This window comes from Equus przewalskii, chromosome 30 (assembly GCF_037783145.1).
Source record: "Equus przewalskii isolate Varuska chromosome 30, EquPr2, whole genome shotgun sequence".
Classification (NCBI taxonomy): domain Eukaryota; kingdom Metazoa; phylum Chordata; class Mammalia; order Perissodactyla; family Equidae; genus Equus; species Equus przewalskii.
The window spans coordinates 11,376,290-11,392,240 of record NC_091860.1 but is presented as its reverse complement, the minus strand read 5'-3'; the positions used below and the strand labels follow the sequence as shown (position 1 = coordinate 11,392,240).

The following is a 15,951-nucleotide window of genomic DNA, read 5'->3' as shown; positions in this document are numbered from 1 at the left end:
GGGTGGCAGATAATAGGAAACTTCCTTTGTGCTGGTTTTAGGACTGACACCGTCTCACACATGGGCCATCAGGGTTGCTGTGTTCTCTGCTGGAATCTTAACATCCTCCCATAAGCAGTTTGCCTTTCTCCCTGCCACCCAGGGCAAGCTTTGGAGAAATGGGGCAGAGATAATATGTGAAAGTTGAGCAGGGGTCTCAGACTAAGTCTATAAGTCTAAACTCAGGAGCCTTTCTTGAAGGAGTTGCTATGGAAGCCAGAGATGAAGTCTGGGTTTTACTCCAAGATTGATGAGGTTTCTGAGCATAGTTAGCATGACACCACGAGGGGGCACTGTGAAGCTGTGGCCATTACTCATTTCGCTCTTGCCCAAAGTGAAATTTAAACCCGGCAACATATTCTGTCTCTGTACGGGAGCTTCATGCAAGTCTTTAGGTAGCATTTAAACTTTAAAGCTGTAGGAACGTTTAGTAAATCTGACAGCATCATTACGAGCAGGCTGGATTTCCCTCCTTAAAACCAATACTGAATTCAATTTTACTGGGAGTTTGTCACTGTTCATTTTCTCCTCTGAAATGGCCACTTTTCAGTGGTTTCACCATCTGAAGTAAGAATGTGTTATTGAAAATTATGTTATGCCCTTGCTCTAAGCTGTAAAATAGGAAACTTGCTTTCCTCTGTCTTGTAAAGCCTTGCCTTCAACCCGCGTGATTAAAATGTAAAAGCATACAAGGGCAGCGTAGTACCAGAAATGGATTCACGCCCAGATTAAGTTTTTTTCAGCTCTGGCAGTATGAAAAGCATTGCCCTGGGAATGACGTAGCTCCTGCCCTCAGCGGGCTTACGATCTCCCAGGGAATCTGACACAATAACAGAAGAGCCAGTTCCTGGCACACTGTTAGTTTTAAGGGAAAACCTGGTCAATTTGGAAAATGGAAAGAAGAAACACAATAGAATCATTTCTGAAACCATCACAGTTTAGGGAACTTGACATGTCCATAATCTCAGATTTGGGGGCAATACCCCCCAGGTGAGTTTTCTACTTTATCAAATCCATTACAGTTGATATGGCATGTGTGTGTTTGTGTATGTGAGTCTCTCTCTCTCTGTCTCTGTGGAACAAAATTAGGGTAAATGACATCTCCATTACTGAGAGAGCATTTTCCCCTTTTCCTAAAGTTTTCGTTAGTTTCTAAGTAATGTTTTCCTCAGGGCAATTTTGCAAATATGTGATACATGGGAATAGGCACAGGTTGAAATGGTAATCCAGGGACCCTCTCATAAAAATGTTGCAAAGTTTGGAAGAACATTGAGTTTTTAGATTGAAACAGCAATAAAATAATGTTGCCGTGTTATGAACCAGGTGCTGCCTTCTTGCCTAATGTGTCTTAATTCTAATTAGTTAAACAGCAAAATCGAGCCCTTCTTTTTTGGCAAGGTTAAGCGTATGGTTGAGAGCGCTCAGCACAGGATGGGGATTTATAAACTCTGAATCCTGGTCCCAGGTCTATTATTGACTTTGGGAAAGTCATTTAACCTCTTGTTTCTTTTTTCTCTGGAGTAACAGGGAGGTAATAAAATGGTCCATCTCACTGGGATGCTGTGATTAATGTCACAAATGATGGAAATATATTTTGCAAATTCAAGTTGGTATTGCAATGCTGATGCGAAGCCCTAGCAAAGGGGGCATGTGTCCTGTTTCAGAGAGAAAGAGCCCCTGGCCCTCCCTCTTTTGCTCACCTCCATCCTCAGAATATGTCCAGAAGCTCCTAGAATGTCCCCCAGCCCTCCTTGCCTTTATGTGAAGTAGAGACATGATCATTTCAAAGACATTTAGAAAGTGTCTTATTTTTATGTTGAGGAAGCAAGGTCTGCTAAAATCAAGTTATTACAGTGCTTGCTCCCCTTCTTGCCTTAGGGTGATGGGGAAGGTATAGGGATTGGGGAAAATAGGGATAAAATAATTTTATTATGTAGGAAAGAGACAATTTCCTTACAAGAGATGGAGGGCATTGGACCAGTACCTCTTGCAATGGCTTTCTCCTCACTAGAGAGCATAAAAGCAGGAACCAGGCTATTTTCTTTTTTACTGTGTCCCCAAGAGCTGGCAGAGTCCCTGGCACAAAGTAGCCACACAATAAATGTTTGTGGAAGGAATGGTGGAGAAAAAAATCAGCTGGTTCCCTTGAAACTACTAATAGCCACACCAAAGTGCTTAGTAGCTGCATTTTCGTGAAGACTTAAATAATAATCATGAAATAATAGGAAATAACCACTAAGCAATTTTATCTCAACTATGCATAAAATAAAAATTTAGCACATTCAAAAATGAATTTTAACTTTCATCTTTGTTATTTTTTGTTTTTTGTTCTTTGTGGTTTCTTAGCGGTCAAATTTTTCTAGAAGTCTGAGCGTCTAGAATACAAAAGAATGAAGAAAGATGCTAGTTGAAACTCAAGATACATTGTGGCCTTTCCAACTAAAGTTAAAGTAGTTCACATGGGAAAATGTAATTTCCGTCAGATGGATTTTATTCTTGTTTACTCCTAAGCATCCAAAATATTTTTACATGTAAAGACAGGAAGAATAGATGCAAATGCCTTCAGAGCCTACTGTTATCTCTTAGAAGCCCCGTGTTACCTGAGAATTGAAAAACAGCATAGCTTAGTCGTCTAACCTTTTTCAAATTTAGAAGTAATTCTCAAGTCTCACCTACAGATGATTCGTGCTGGGATTTCAGCAATTTATTCTTTCATGCACTCTCAGGAAGAAGCTGCCACATTTCAAGACTTTCTACTTACTTCCAGAAAGTTCTATCATGAAAAGAAAAGTGAATTTGGTAATACTTCAGGAGAAGAGTTACATTCTCTCAGATTACCACGTGTCCCCCAAAAGCTATTCTTGGAGGGCAAAATAGATTATTGCTTGAAAGAAAATGTGGGTTTAAAGCCATTTTCAAAAGAAATGCTTTATGTTTTTAAATGAATTGGATCCATATTCAATAAAGAGCTTTGCTGATCGTTTTTTCTAATTACTTTGGCTAACTCATATTTGATGGAAAAAAAATATTTTGAAAACTGCAGTGAAGTGCGAGTTGCTCTCCCATGTAATTAGTTTGTTCTGGGAGCTCATTTTTATTATAAAAATAATTTGTGGTTGGTAGTTATAAGGGAGAGCTCAAGCTGGAAAGCTTCAAGATAATATTTACTATAGGAAGACTTCTCTACCATGACAATTCATTTTACTCCTTGGAAGTCAAACATATACTTTATATCTAATTCCAGATATACAGACTTAACAGGCTCAGGCCCCGGACTGTCAGACAGGGTTTCCGTGGCATTCCATTCACGGAGGGAATTAAAGGCTTCGGGCATCAGTGGCCATCTGTTTTCTTCCAGAGAACCTATTGCCGGGGCCCTGTTTCTCTCTCCTGCCTCTCTTCCTTCCAGCACTAATCTGATTGCATGGAAGATACAGGGGCTGGTGGAGGATGGAGGGAGGGGAAAGCCATGCTCATAGCTGGAGTAACATTTGGGGACATTGACTGGTTTTGCTCCTGGTTCCCTGAAGCTATGAGAAAGGGTGGGGTGGGGATGCTTTCATTTTCTTTTAAAACCAGTCCCTCTGCCAGTGCTCTGGATCCCATCCATACCAGCCCCCTAGGAACTTTCAACTATTTTCAGTTTTATCCTCCATTTGGATCTTTCTCCTTTGCCGTCAAACATGACTAAGTTCATTTGTATTTTAAAAAAAAAGGCTTAACCTTACCAAAGTCTTCAAACAAATGTTCTTTCCCTGGTGCTTTTCTTTCTTTGTGATCCACTTTCTGGCTTTTATGTACTTTGCAGTCTGGCCATATCCTGAAATACCTTTATGTCTAAAATGTTAATTCAAGAAAATCATACCTCAATACAGAAAAGAACCCCAAGAGATGATCTGATCTCAATCCACAACTTCAGGCGTCAGTGGCCATGTATTTTTTTCCCCACAGAACCTACTTCCAGGACCCTGTTTCTCTTACCAACGTCTGTCTTCCTCCCAGTGCCGGTATGATTGCATGAGAGACAGATGGAGAGAAAGCTGTGCTCTGCCCATACCTGCAGTGCTTCCCCACTTTGTAGACAAGGCCCTGGGGCCAACAGCCAGAGGAGGCCATGTCTCTGGATAAATCTTAGGGTGCTTTCCCATGCTCTTCAGTTTTTCGACTATGTTTGATACAGTTGAAAGGCCTGTTGAGTTTCCATGACACTGCTTTCTGAATTGAATTCTGAACAACAAGGGAGTATTGGTTGGGGAACTGGAGCTTTATAAAAGGTCGCAATGATGCTGTGGACCAGCAAAGAACTGTCATAAGCAGAGGGCCTTCATGTTACAATGAAAAGCCTTGTATTCTGTGAGCAAAAGACCAGCACATTTCTAATGGAGAAAGGTTACTGACTTAAAAACAATTCCGAGCTGAATGCGAGTTCAAGATTCAATGTTTGACTAAGGGTCGTTATTTAGATTCTAGAAACATGTCCAAGAGAAAAAGGCATTGACTGAGTTACAGTATAACAGACAGTATATTTCATATGTATTCAAATATCCAAAATTGAATCTCTCTCATTGGGATAGTTATGTTCTTATTTCTGAGACTAGCTCTATCACTAAAATAACCATATATAATTTTTTCCTATTTTTTCTACTTTTCTTGTAGCCGCTAATATTGAACAATTGATAGGAAACACTGCATTTCATCTTAAAATGAGAATACAGAGGAAGTGGATTGCATTGTTGGATGTGTCTTTGGTGGTGTTTGCTATGTTTAGTTTATTGGTTGATTTGTACAGGAAGATTCAAAAGAACAAGATGAAGGCTGTGTATTTGCTCTGGGAGAGTTCCTAATTGTGAGAAACAGAAGCAGAGCTGAGCCAGGAGACTGAGGTTGACAGACTCTGAGTAGCTGTGGCCAGGCTTGGACCATGGGCATAACTGGGTAGGGTCTGATCATAAAGGATGGGGAGCAATGTGACCAGTGCAAGGTCACTGCCCTCCTTTGCCACCACCACTCCATCTAAACATCCTGTTGAGTTTGAGTCGTTCCCTTGGGGTTTAAAGAGGAGCCCAGGTCACCTGCCTGGACCCTGGCTACCAGGACTGCTGAAAAGTGATGGGGGAAGGGGAGAGAAAAACCTGAGAAGGATCTGACTCTTTCAGCTTCCCTAGATTGGAGGATGAAGGGACAGGTTCTCTCAACGAGTCTATATATCAGACAGAATTTCCTAACAATGGAAAGAGACCTTGGATTTTGGACAACTCCCCTTACCTCTCTCCCCAGTCCCCCATATTCATTGCAGAGGGAAAATGTATTAGAAGACTCTGCCTAATAAAAATTCCATATGCCCTCTGCAGATTTATTAAGATTACTACAGAGTTCAGAACACCATTCTAAGCATGGCTAATATATTGTAATAATTTCTTGCATTGAAGACTTTTTTAGTCCAACTCAGTAAAAGTATACCTTTCCATCATTGGCCTCAAGCATTGAGGAATACAACGTGCATGTTGTAGGGGGCGATGTCATTTCTTCAGCTTCACAGGTCACCCTTGCTTCACATTAAACCAGCAATAACCAGCAAAGGGTTTAAATGCTTTTTAATAGGAACCAAATTAACCAGACCCCTTGACCCTTATACTCTTCAAATCATATTTCTTTAATTCTGAATGTCACCAACTGTTTCACATTTAGGAAAAATCTCATCTTGCATTCTTGTGTTCCATCTAGTTATGCAACCAGTTTGGATTTCTCAGATGAGAAGATTTGACTGGTAGCCAGAGGACCAGAGGGAGAAATTCTGTTGCAAAAAGGGGTGGGTTTCACAATTGATTTTCTCATAAAGATTTTGCTGGCACAGAATAACCCTCTGGTGATCAACATGCCATTCTGAATCACAGGATGTTTTCCATAATTCTGCTACTAATAGTAATTTGCTGCAGTTAATAAGATTTCATTCATTCAGACTCAGTAGTTTTCATATTTCTCTTATCTCAAAGTCTTTCAATTTTGAAATAATTTGACGTTCAGTTGGTTTGAAGTTAATATTTACTAAGTAAACTCTCTCTTCCAAAATCTTACAAACTGGGTAGCAATATTCAAAATATTTCAGGGGCCTTTTTATTTTATCAAAGACAAGATTTTCAGGTAACATCCAGTATTTTGAAGGTACTCATTTGTTTTTTAACAATCCAGTGATTGCAAATATTCTTATTCATTCATTATAACAAAATCAGTAAGAATTTCCACTTGGCCAATTTTAGTAGAGTAACCGCAGTTACTCTGTTTGTGTGAAATAAGTAAAACTGTAACTATTTGAAAATATATTATAATACTCTTTTTAATTACCTGCCCCAATTAGTCTGAATTCACCAGATTTGACCCCATGGAACTTGTTTTTTGTATGCTTTTATGCTTTTTTAAAATTTTGATGAGAAAGATTGGCCCTGAGCTAACATCTGTTGCCAATCTTCCTCCATTTTTTTTTTCTCCCAAAGCCCCGGTACATAGTTGTATATCCTTGTTGTAAGTCCTTCGAGTTCTTCTATGTGGGATACAGCCTCAGTGTGCCTTGATGAGCGGTGCATAGGTCTTCGCCCAGGATCTGAACCGGTGAACCCCAGGCCACTGAAGCAGAGCACGTGAACTCAACTATTTGGCCAAGGGGCTGGCCCCAGACCCTATAGAACTTTTCTACAAAGATCTCCAAGCAATGGCTTATTATCATTATTACTTCTCAGCAATACCCAGTGACCAGCAAACAATTCAGGATGTATTTTCCTGTCCTGTTGCAACATCTGCTCTGTTCACACACGATTTGTCTGTTTGCTCATCTATGACTTTCTCATATTGCCCTTCTTTTCTCGCACATGCGGTGGTATGAGTAGGAAGGGGAAGGGAGAGAGAAATGGCAGCCACTGGGACAAAGGTTTCTGGGAAGAGGAGCAGAAAAGACTAATACCAATATTTGGAAAAGGGATAGAATTGGGCAAATCCTGTGAGGAGGTAGGGCCGTGAACCTCAGAACTAGGGTGGACGGGGAAACTGGTGTGGTGTCGCTGGAGACCGGAAGGGAATGGTTGGATGACGGGACTCAAGGAAAAGGGGGAGATGTTGGGAACAACTTGGGACTTTTTGTCCCAAACAGTAAACTGATTCACACAGAATTGTAAACTCTCACAAATACAGAAACCAGGTAGCCACTGAGAGAATGTGCTCTAGAATTAGGCTGACATGAGTTTGAGATCAGGCTCTGACACTTACGAGGTGATTGTGGATGACTCATTTAACCTCTGTGCACAGCCTCAGCATGCTCATCTGTAGAATGAGGCTAAGAATGCCTCACTCATAGGCTTATCATGATGATTATGTGACCTAGTGGGGGGGACCTTATGGTTGTCACTCAATATAAGCTAATTATTGTCTTTATTAATAAAGCAATCAAATAGCTATGTGGAAAATATTTTATTTAGTAAAATAATCATTCGTTGGCCTGGTTAGCGATTTGTGTAAGTGGAAGGATCCCAGACTTTGAAGTTAGGTTGACCTGGGTTCAACTTGGGCCCACTCCTCGCTGGGAATGGAATTTTTAATCTGGAGGCTCTCTTTCCTTGTGAGCGATGGGGGATCGAGTCTGCTTTTCTCAGAGAGTTGTCGGTGGCATTTAAAGTGACACTCATGGGCTCAGTAGTGTGCTTTATTAAGGTGCCAGTGAGTTGGCATAGCGATTTTCAATTTTCAGCATTTCATAATTTTTGTCATTCAGTGGCTGGAGGAACTTAACATGGTGAGTGGAGGAAATGCTGTCACAAGTATTAAACAAAGGAAGAACTCAGAGTGGGTAAGAATGTGCATAAAGTTTCATGATGAGGTAGTAGGGGAGTCAGCACGAGAACCTGGAATGTAGATTAGCCGAGTGGAGGACTCTTTTCCATTATAATAGCATTGATAACTAATTGATCTCAGCGCAAGAAATAATCTAAATTGTATGGACATAGCCAATATTTTAAAAGTTTCATAACATGGCTATTCCAGGGTCAAAACTCAATAATATCTTTGTGATATATTTTAATTGGGGCATAGTTCAAATTTTAATAACATGCCTATTTTAGGGTCAACACTCAATGTGTTTGTGACACACTTTAATTGGGTTCAAAGACTTTTTTTCATAGTTTCATCCATGATTTTTTTTCCACTTAGAAATGTATTTCTCTGGATCTTAAGAAGCATTGATATAAACAGATTTCCATCTGGGGCAACATTGTTCTAAAGGGTTGTACTATTCTGTGTGTGCTCCGTTCACTAGCATCAGCTGAACTCCCCACAGCTTCTGGCAGCATGCAATCTGCTGACGGTAGGGGCAGATTGCAATGTCAAGCTCAGTTTTCTGGGGCTCCTCGGTGATCTAGAACCTTCCTCTGCAGAAGAGGTGCCTCTCAGCCTCATCCATAATTTCAAAATCACTATGTTGGGAAACTCATGTTCATCAGTGGCCCAGCCTCCCCTACCCATCCTCAAGCCCATTGTTTCCCATGTGGTCCAGCATATGGAATCCAGGCATTTCTGTGTAGCAGGCTCTTCAAATGATACAGCAATTGCAGCTGCCCGGTCACTCCCTGACAAAGGAGCAGAGAGGCTAATGGGGATGGTTCAGCCTTTCATTTAGCGTTTCGATTCTCTATTGGCTTCTCCTGATTTCCTTCCACCCCCAATTCCATCAGCTTGCTCTTATGATCATGGTTGGTCTAGTTTAATGTGTTTACCTTCCTCTGTAATGTCCAACTGATGTTTTGCGGAAAACTGGAAGTTAAAAATCTCTAAATTTAGGTATCCTATATAGAAGCACAGGTGTGATCACCATGCATTCTGTGCTGCATATTAGGTATGCATTTTACTCCTACTCCTTCCTGTGTTTTTTGGTTTTTTTGAGGAAGATTACCCCTGAGCTAACTGCCGCCAATCCTCCTCTTTTCCTGAGGAAGTCTGGCCCTGAGCTAACATCTGTGCCCATCTTCCTCTACCTTATATGTGGGACACCTGCCATAGTATGGCTTGACAAGCAGTGCATAGGTCTGCACCTGGGATCCAAACTAGCGAACCCTGGGCCGCCGAAACAGAAAGTGCAAACTTAACCACTGCGCCACTGGGCTGGCCCCCTTCCTTGTTTTTTAATCAGCATGAATTCCTAATTACTCCGTTTGCAGTTACTTGGTGGAAACAATGACATCATTATTTGTATTTTACAGATGGAGAGACTGAGATCCTAAATTCAGACTGATTGCGCTGTGAGCTCCCTTGTCCTGGAGACAGAGCTGGAGCCCCAACCCAGAGTCCCTGGGTGTCGCCTCAAAAGACTGTGCTGCTTCTCCATGGAGCACTCCTCTTCCTCACCTTCTTTTTAGGTAAGCCCTATCTTTTTATTAAATCATAAAATGATCATTTGTCATCTTGACAGTGAATGAATTATGAGCTAAAGTCCTATCTGTGAAAGTTGGCTTCTGTTGATTGCCTCCCCGAATCCTGTGGAACCAAGTGCCTGAGTCGAGCCATGCGATTTTCCCCCAATGTGTATTTGTTCTGAGATGCAGCTGTTTTGTTTTTTTAGCCATTCTTCCTTGAGTTCGCAGGCAGCACCATTGACATATGTGTTACTTCTCAGGCCATGTTTTATTTTCACGTCTATGCTTGTCTTTATGTTCAGACTCTGGCTTGAAGCCATCATGATGACCAAAGAATGAGAGAATGCTCAAAAAACATGAACTTTTGGCAAATGATATGTGGACCTGTGTAGGTGTCTGATGACTTTCTGTCTACGGAGTGAATAGAGTGAATCAAAATTAACAGTCCAAGTCAGGATCCCACAAAAGTGGCAAAATAAATTTGGCAATTTCGTCGAGATCCTTTGGCTTTGCCCAGATCAGCCTTTGTAGGTGGCCTCAAGCATCTGGAATGGTGGGATGACCAGACTGCCTCTCAGCTATAGCTGTATTCATTTGGCCCAAGTTCTGATCATAAATCCACCAGTTTGATATCTTATACTAATAAAAGGAATCTCCATTTTGAGTTTTCTCCCGTTACAGAGGTCCTCGTGCAGCCCTCGCCATTTCAACATCACATTGTCAAATTTTGGTATTTGATCCAGAGGAAGATAGGAAAGAGAATAGATAGATCCTATTCCAGGACAGTCTTGATTCAACTTGGATTTTGCTTTGGTGAGCAGCGCGAATCAACGCTCAGCCACACTGCAGAGCACCAAAGAGATCACCATCTGAGAATCACTGACAAGAAGTCATTGAACTCAGCTTTAACAACTTCAGAATCAGGAATTCCTGGCTTCCATGTTTGCACCAGCTCTGACACAGGAAGTTCGCTGAGTCAGGCAACAGTCATACTTGCAAAACAGCTTCTGAATTCAAGGAACCAAAGAGGGCATTTCTCCTCTTTCTGTAAGGTGACAGTGTTGGAACACCTTCAGATGAAAGAGGGCGTGTGGATGCTGGATTTTGTACAGCTAGAGAGCTGGTTAGTAGGTCCTGTTTATTCTCAGCCAGAAGCTGAACCAGCCTCAGAAAGTGAGTTCAGGAGTCCTCTTAGCTGCCGGTGATTTACTCTGATTTCCCTTTACAGGCATATGGAGTCGATTTTCTACTGTCTCTATAAATACTGTTGTGTCTGTCTCTCTGCCAAACCAGCTACCTTTCTCACCCCAGGGAGAAGCCAGAGATCAGACATTCCTACACTACAACCCCATTAGACCCCAGAAGGGGAGGGAGCAGTTTTGGCAGTCAAAATGATGTGTGTATTTGAATCTTGAAAGAGCCAGGCTAAACTTAGAGTCAGTGGGCCCCCATAAATAACCTGTGTCCCTCTCTCTTTGTGTGGTTTGGACTGGAATGCCTTTCTCTTTAAAGTCGTCCAAGCAGCCAGAGATCAAACAGTCAACCCGTTTATGGATGCATAGTTCATTACAAAATCATAGTGCTCCGCGGGAGCACTCTGGCAACAGCACAGATAATTTTCTCCTGTTATTATTTTGTTACATGGGTTGGGGGTGGAGGGCACGAAAAGAACTTGCAACTACTTTAAATAACTTTTAAAAGAAAAGTAGAGATGAAAATTCGCTTGCAAAGGAGGGTTAAAACTTAACTGGCATCTTTTTAGGGTATGGAATGTGGTAGGAGGGAAAAGGAAGTAAAGAAATTGACCCATTACCACGTGGAATGTGGTTCGAGAAGAATGATAGAAGGCAGAACAGTATCCTGTGTAATTGACTTACCCTTGGGTAAGCATTACGGAGAGCCTTTGATAAGCGGAGCAGAACATACACAAGGATTTTTTTTAAAGCTCAAACTAGATAATGTTTTTGAAAAACAGGCTTTGAACTAGTTTGCTGGAATGTAAAGTATAATATGTTTCAAATTATAGCATTGGTGATGTTAACAATCTCGGGATTGTGGATAATCACAATGGTACAAAATAATGACTACTATTTATTCAGTGTCAACTGTGCGCCACGCGCTGTGCAGTGCTCTTACCTTTTAATCCTCCCGACTATGCCCAGGGAGGTGCTGCTGTCCCTACTGACACCCAAGGAAACAGGACTCCACAAAGTTTAAGTGCTTTGCTCAAGGTCACACAGTCATTAAGTAGGGAGCCCAGGATTGGAACTGAGTTCTGGAATGAAGCAGAAACACTCCCACTTCGCCTGTAGTTAGGGTTTCTGGCTCCCAGCTCCTCCTCTGGCCTCTGTTGCAGGAGCTGTTGGAGCGCTTCTGTTTTCTGAGCTGGGGAGCTTTGCTCTCAAAGAGCTACCTCACTCTGTGACTGCAGCTGTTCAGACCAGGGTAGAGCCTCTCCGAGTTCAGCTTCCCTCCATTCTCATTTCCCTTACCCACACAGTCGCACTCTGGCTTCTAGAACCGCCACTGAGCACACACAGGCCTTCAGCCAGGAGCATTCCCTTAATATGCGATGAAGAAAGCACTTAAATGAAATAATTAGTCAGGTCTGTTGCCCTTTCCAGGGGCAATAAAAGCCTTGTTGGACTTCTTTTTTAATTTGTATACAGTTATAAAATACTTTTTTTCAAAGAAAACTCCAGACAATAAATGAGTCTGTCTGTGTGTGGGCCGTGCTGGTGTGTTGTCTATAGACATTCAGACTTGATCACTGACATTTCATACAACATATCTCATAGGCAAGGTCCTTGACCTGCTGTTTTTTGCATGGATGTCAGGGACTATATATCTAGTGGAAGAACTCTTGTCACATGCTGGATCAGTTGCAGTGATAACTGAAGAAACATTTTCTCAAATGTATTATTTTCAACAGGAATCTTGTTCTGATTTCCCATACTTTATGTGAACTCTGTGAATCTTAAAAAAATTTGAAAGTAAGGCAGATAGTATAGTGTAAAGAACGCAATGATTAGAGTCAATATAAAGTCTCAGTGGCCATGTCGTCCCTGAGAGCCCTTGTCCTTATCATTGATAAAGTGACATCACAGGGGTGCCACAGGACCACATAATTCAGATGATTGGAACACTACAACACGCTACAAATGTTACTTTCTTTCTGTTCTTTCCAGTGTCATTAACTTGTTCAATCCATGTCTTCATACTGCTTAAAAAATAGTTCAAAAGGGTCAGAAATAGAAGCAAATAATTGATCGATTCTTTTTTTACCTATTTAATGGGAAAGCAATTGAGAGCATCATCCAAAATCCAGTGGCTCTTCGCCCCTCCAAGTTTTCTTGAAAGATTTCACACGTGCAGTGTAAGGAATTGTGAGTCAGCCCCCTCTCATCCTGACTTGAAGAGTTGCAGAAATCATCTGCCAGGCAGCACATATGTTCTTCGTTCCATGAGAGGAAGAAAACACATTTGCTGAAAAGAAATGGAAACTTTAAAACCAGTTGAGTTGTAATAAAGACACTTTGCATTTTGCTAACTTCTTTTTCCCTCAGGTGCCTGACTGCTTTGCTGGCCCTGGACAGGTTCTTCTGCTCATGAGGCATCTATCACCCCAAACACGCCCTCCCTGGGGTGTGGGCTCTAGGTGGCCATGGATGGGAGGCACGGGAAGTGCAGAATGACCACAAGATGGGATTATGATGCAGAAATAATAAATCAACAGTGACCACTTCTTGAATGGAAGGCACTCAAATCCTGTAAATCCATTCTGTTATCAAGATCTTGTAACAATCCAATGTGATAACAAACTTTGGGAATCCTCAGTCTGCACTTGAGAAGACCTCGCCTCAGCAGGCTGTCACTCGGCCGAGGTCACACAGCTAGTGAGCCAGGCAGAAGCGAACGAAAGCCCTCTAAGTGTAGTATTGCACGTGTAGCATTACACACGGGACCTCCAGGCGTTGGAGTTATTTTCTTCTGGGCAATTGTCTTCAACAAAGCATACACATGAGCCCCCATCCCTAAGAGGCAGACAGCCGGCAGGTACTATTGCTTCGATGTTAATGTTGTAGAAACCAGATTCAAGCAAGTTGTGGGCTCCTCTTGAACCCAAAGAAATCAGTTACAGGGAAAATGAAACTCTCAACTGAGTGCTCTATTTAAACTCATTTCATGGTGTTTTCCCCCTTCTTCACCTCTCGCTGAAGCAGTTCTGTTTTTCAGTAATTGGGATCTGCTTGTTCGTGTGGATTGTCGGTTAGCATGTTTTTATTCATTAAATTGTGTAAGTAAAAATGGATGTGCTAGAAGCAGCAGAGCAGCCTCGGCCACAGAACAAAGCCTTTTCTAAACCAGCATTTCTCCCGTAACATCTGGGCGGATGTTTCATGTGGGTTTTCTTTCCCTATGTAGCCAATGCGTGATTCTATGTTCAGGAAGAATTGACAGTGACATTTCATTGACCAAAAAAGGAAAAAAGAAAGAAACATTTAACAAAATCTAAAGGCAACTTGAAAAACACTTTGAAAATTTGTTTCCATTCTGCGATCTAAAGCAGACCTAAGGTGTTTCTGCAGACAGGCGGTGCCAGGCGCAGTTCTGCCGTGAATCCTTGTGAAAAGGATCATGTTGACCTTCTGAGAATATTTCAGGCTTCTTCATCATAAAGGACTTTGAAACATGGTTTTAAACTCTCATTGGAATGGGTCACGAGGTAAATCCTAAAGAGAAAACCAAGCCAGGGAAACCCAGGATTTTGGTTCCATGTCAAACCTCACAACTGGAAACCCCAGCTTATACTTCTCGAAGTTCTCTGAAGCGGACTTCTTTGAGCCCATCCTCCCCACAGCCACTGACCCTGTGGCTTCCTTGATCCTGCTAAAAGTCAGCCAGGAAGCAAAAGTTCACTGAGTGCCGTTTTGCATGAAACTATCAGGCAGGATGGAATGACAGCAGTAAGAGAAGAATTCCTGAATCGTAGAAAACCAAAGTGTTTGATGGTAAGACAGTAATCTTTTCCTTCAGGATTAGTGGGGGAAATTCTCCTTTGTGCCTTTGAATGAGGGATTTCCCTGAAGACAATACAAAATTCTCTGTTTAGTTGCTGGAATCCTGCAGCCCTGGGATTAAAAAGAAAAAAGTCCGAACTTCGGAAGAATATAATGCACACTATGATGCACTGTAATTTAGAAGCATCCCGTAGACACAAGAGAATTTAAGGCTTTTAAACACGGTTTTAACAAAACTTTAAACTTCAGCTGGATTAAATTGTCCCTGATTTCCACATTCCTCGATCGGCAGAAAATGTACCTTTTAAAACAGGGAACTTTTTGGGGGGTTACTGTTAGCATCCTGAGCCGTAGCATTTTTATGATTGAAATAGAGTGAGTCCTCATTATTCCTAGATTCTATACTTGCAAATTTGTCTCCTCACTAAAATTTATTTGTAATCCCCAAATCAATATTTCTGGCGCTTTCACAGTCATTCCCAGACCAGAAGAGAGCGGCAAAAAATTTGAGTCGTGCAAAATGCGTGCATGTTCCCAGCTGAGGGGACAAGGCAGTGCCCTTCTGCCTCTATGTTTCAGCTCATACTGTATACAAGCATCCTTTTCATGGTCTATTTGATGCCACATTTTTCGCATTTTTTGTGCTGTGTGTTGATGCTTTCACTGTTTAAAATGGTCCCTGAGCAAAATGCAGAAGTTCTCTCCAGCGTTTCTAAGCACAAGAAGGCTGTGCCATGCCTTAGAGAGAAAATATGTGTTAGATAAGCCTCATTCAGGCTTGACTTATAGTGCTGTCAGCCATGAGTTCCAAGATAATGAACCAACAATATATTCTAAATAGCGTGTCCTTAAACAGAAACACAATGAGGCAAAGTTAGGTATTGACGATCAGTTGATGAAAATGCTGTGACCAGAGGCTCTCACGAATCAAACCCTGTATTTCCCCTAGGAGCAGCGGTCCAGCATCCGCTAATTCAGTGTTGGCACAGATATTATAGAACTTAACTACTGAAAAAACAAAAATTGGCTGTATTTGATTGAAAGCTCTGTGCCGTCTGCTTACTTGAGTGGCTGTGTTGTGTGTAGATGGTCTTTACTTATCATCTCAACTGTGACTCAGAAATGTCCTGCTATGTTTGGGACTAGGTTTCGAAAGAGTCAGGAGTTATGTAGACCAGATGAGAATCCAGTGAATTTTATATATGAGGCCAAGAAAGGGAAGCTGGTAATGGAATGTAGGCAGAGAAGGGAAACTTGGCCATTGGCCATGGCAAGGGTTGCCATAAGGGTGGGAGATGGAGGCGGAGGAAGAAGCTGAAGAGAGAAACCTGATGGTAGAAGAAAAAATGGGTGAGATCATAGTGAAACTGAGAGTCAGTACCACGAGAATGCTCTTAACCATGGGATGTGGCACTGTCTTAAAGTATTCAACATCCTCCTCCCACTGAAGTATAGAACAGGAAAATTAATGTGTGTAAAATGTCATCTGTTTTATTTTC

General features: G+C 41.7%; 1 protein-coding gene across 4 annotated transcripts in view; it reads left to right on the top strand.

The window, feature by feature from the left end:
* The window catches only part of KIAA1217 (KIAA1217 ortholog), a 705,985-nt gene that overhangs the window by 247,922 nt on the left and 442,112 nt on the right, over positions 1 to 15,951 (top strand). For all 4 annotated transcript variants that reach the window (XM_070601047.1, XM_070601015.1, XM_070601011.1 and 1 more), the window contains exon 2: positions 9,279 to 9,434. The gene's annotated coding sequence lies outside the window, so the exon portion shown is untranslated. The remainder of the gene's footprint in view (positions 1 to 9,278; positions 9,435 to 15,951) is intronic.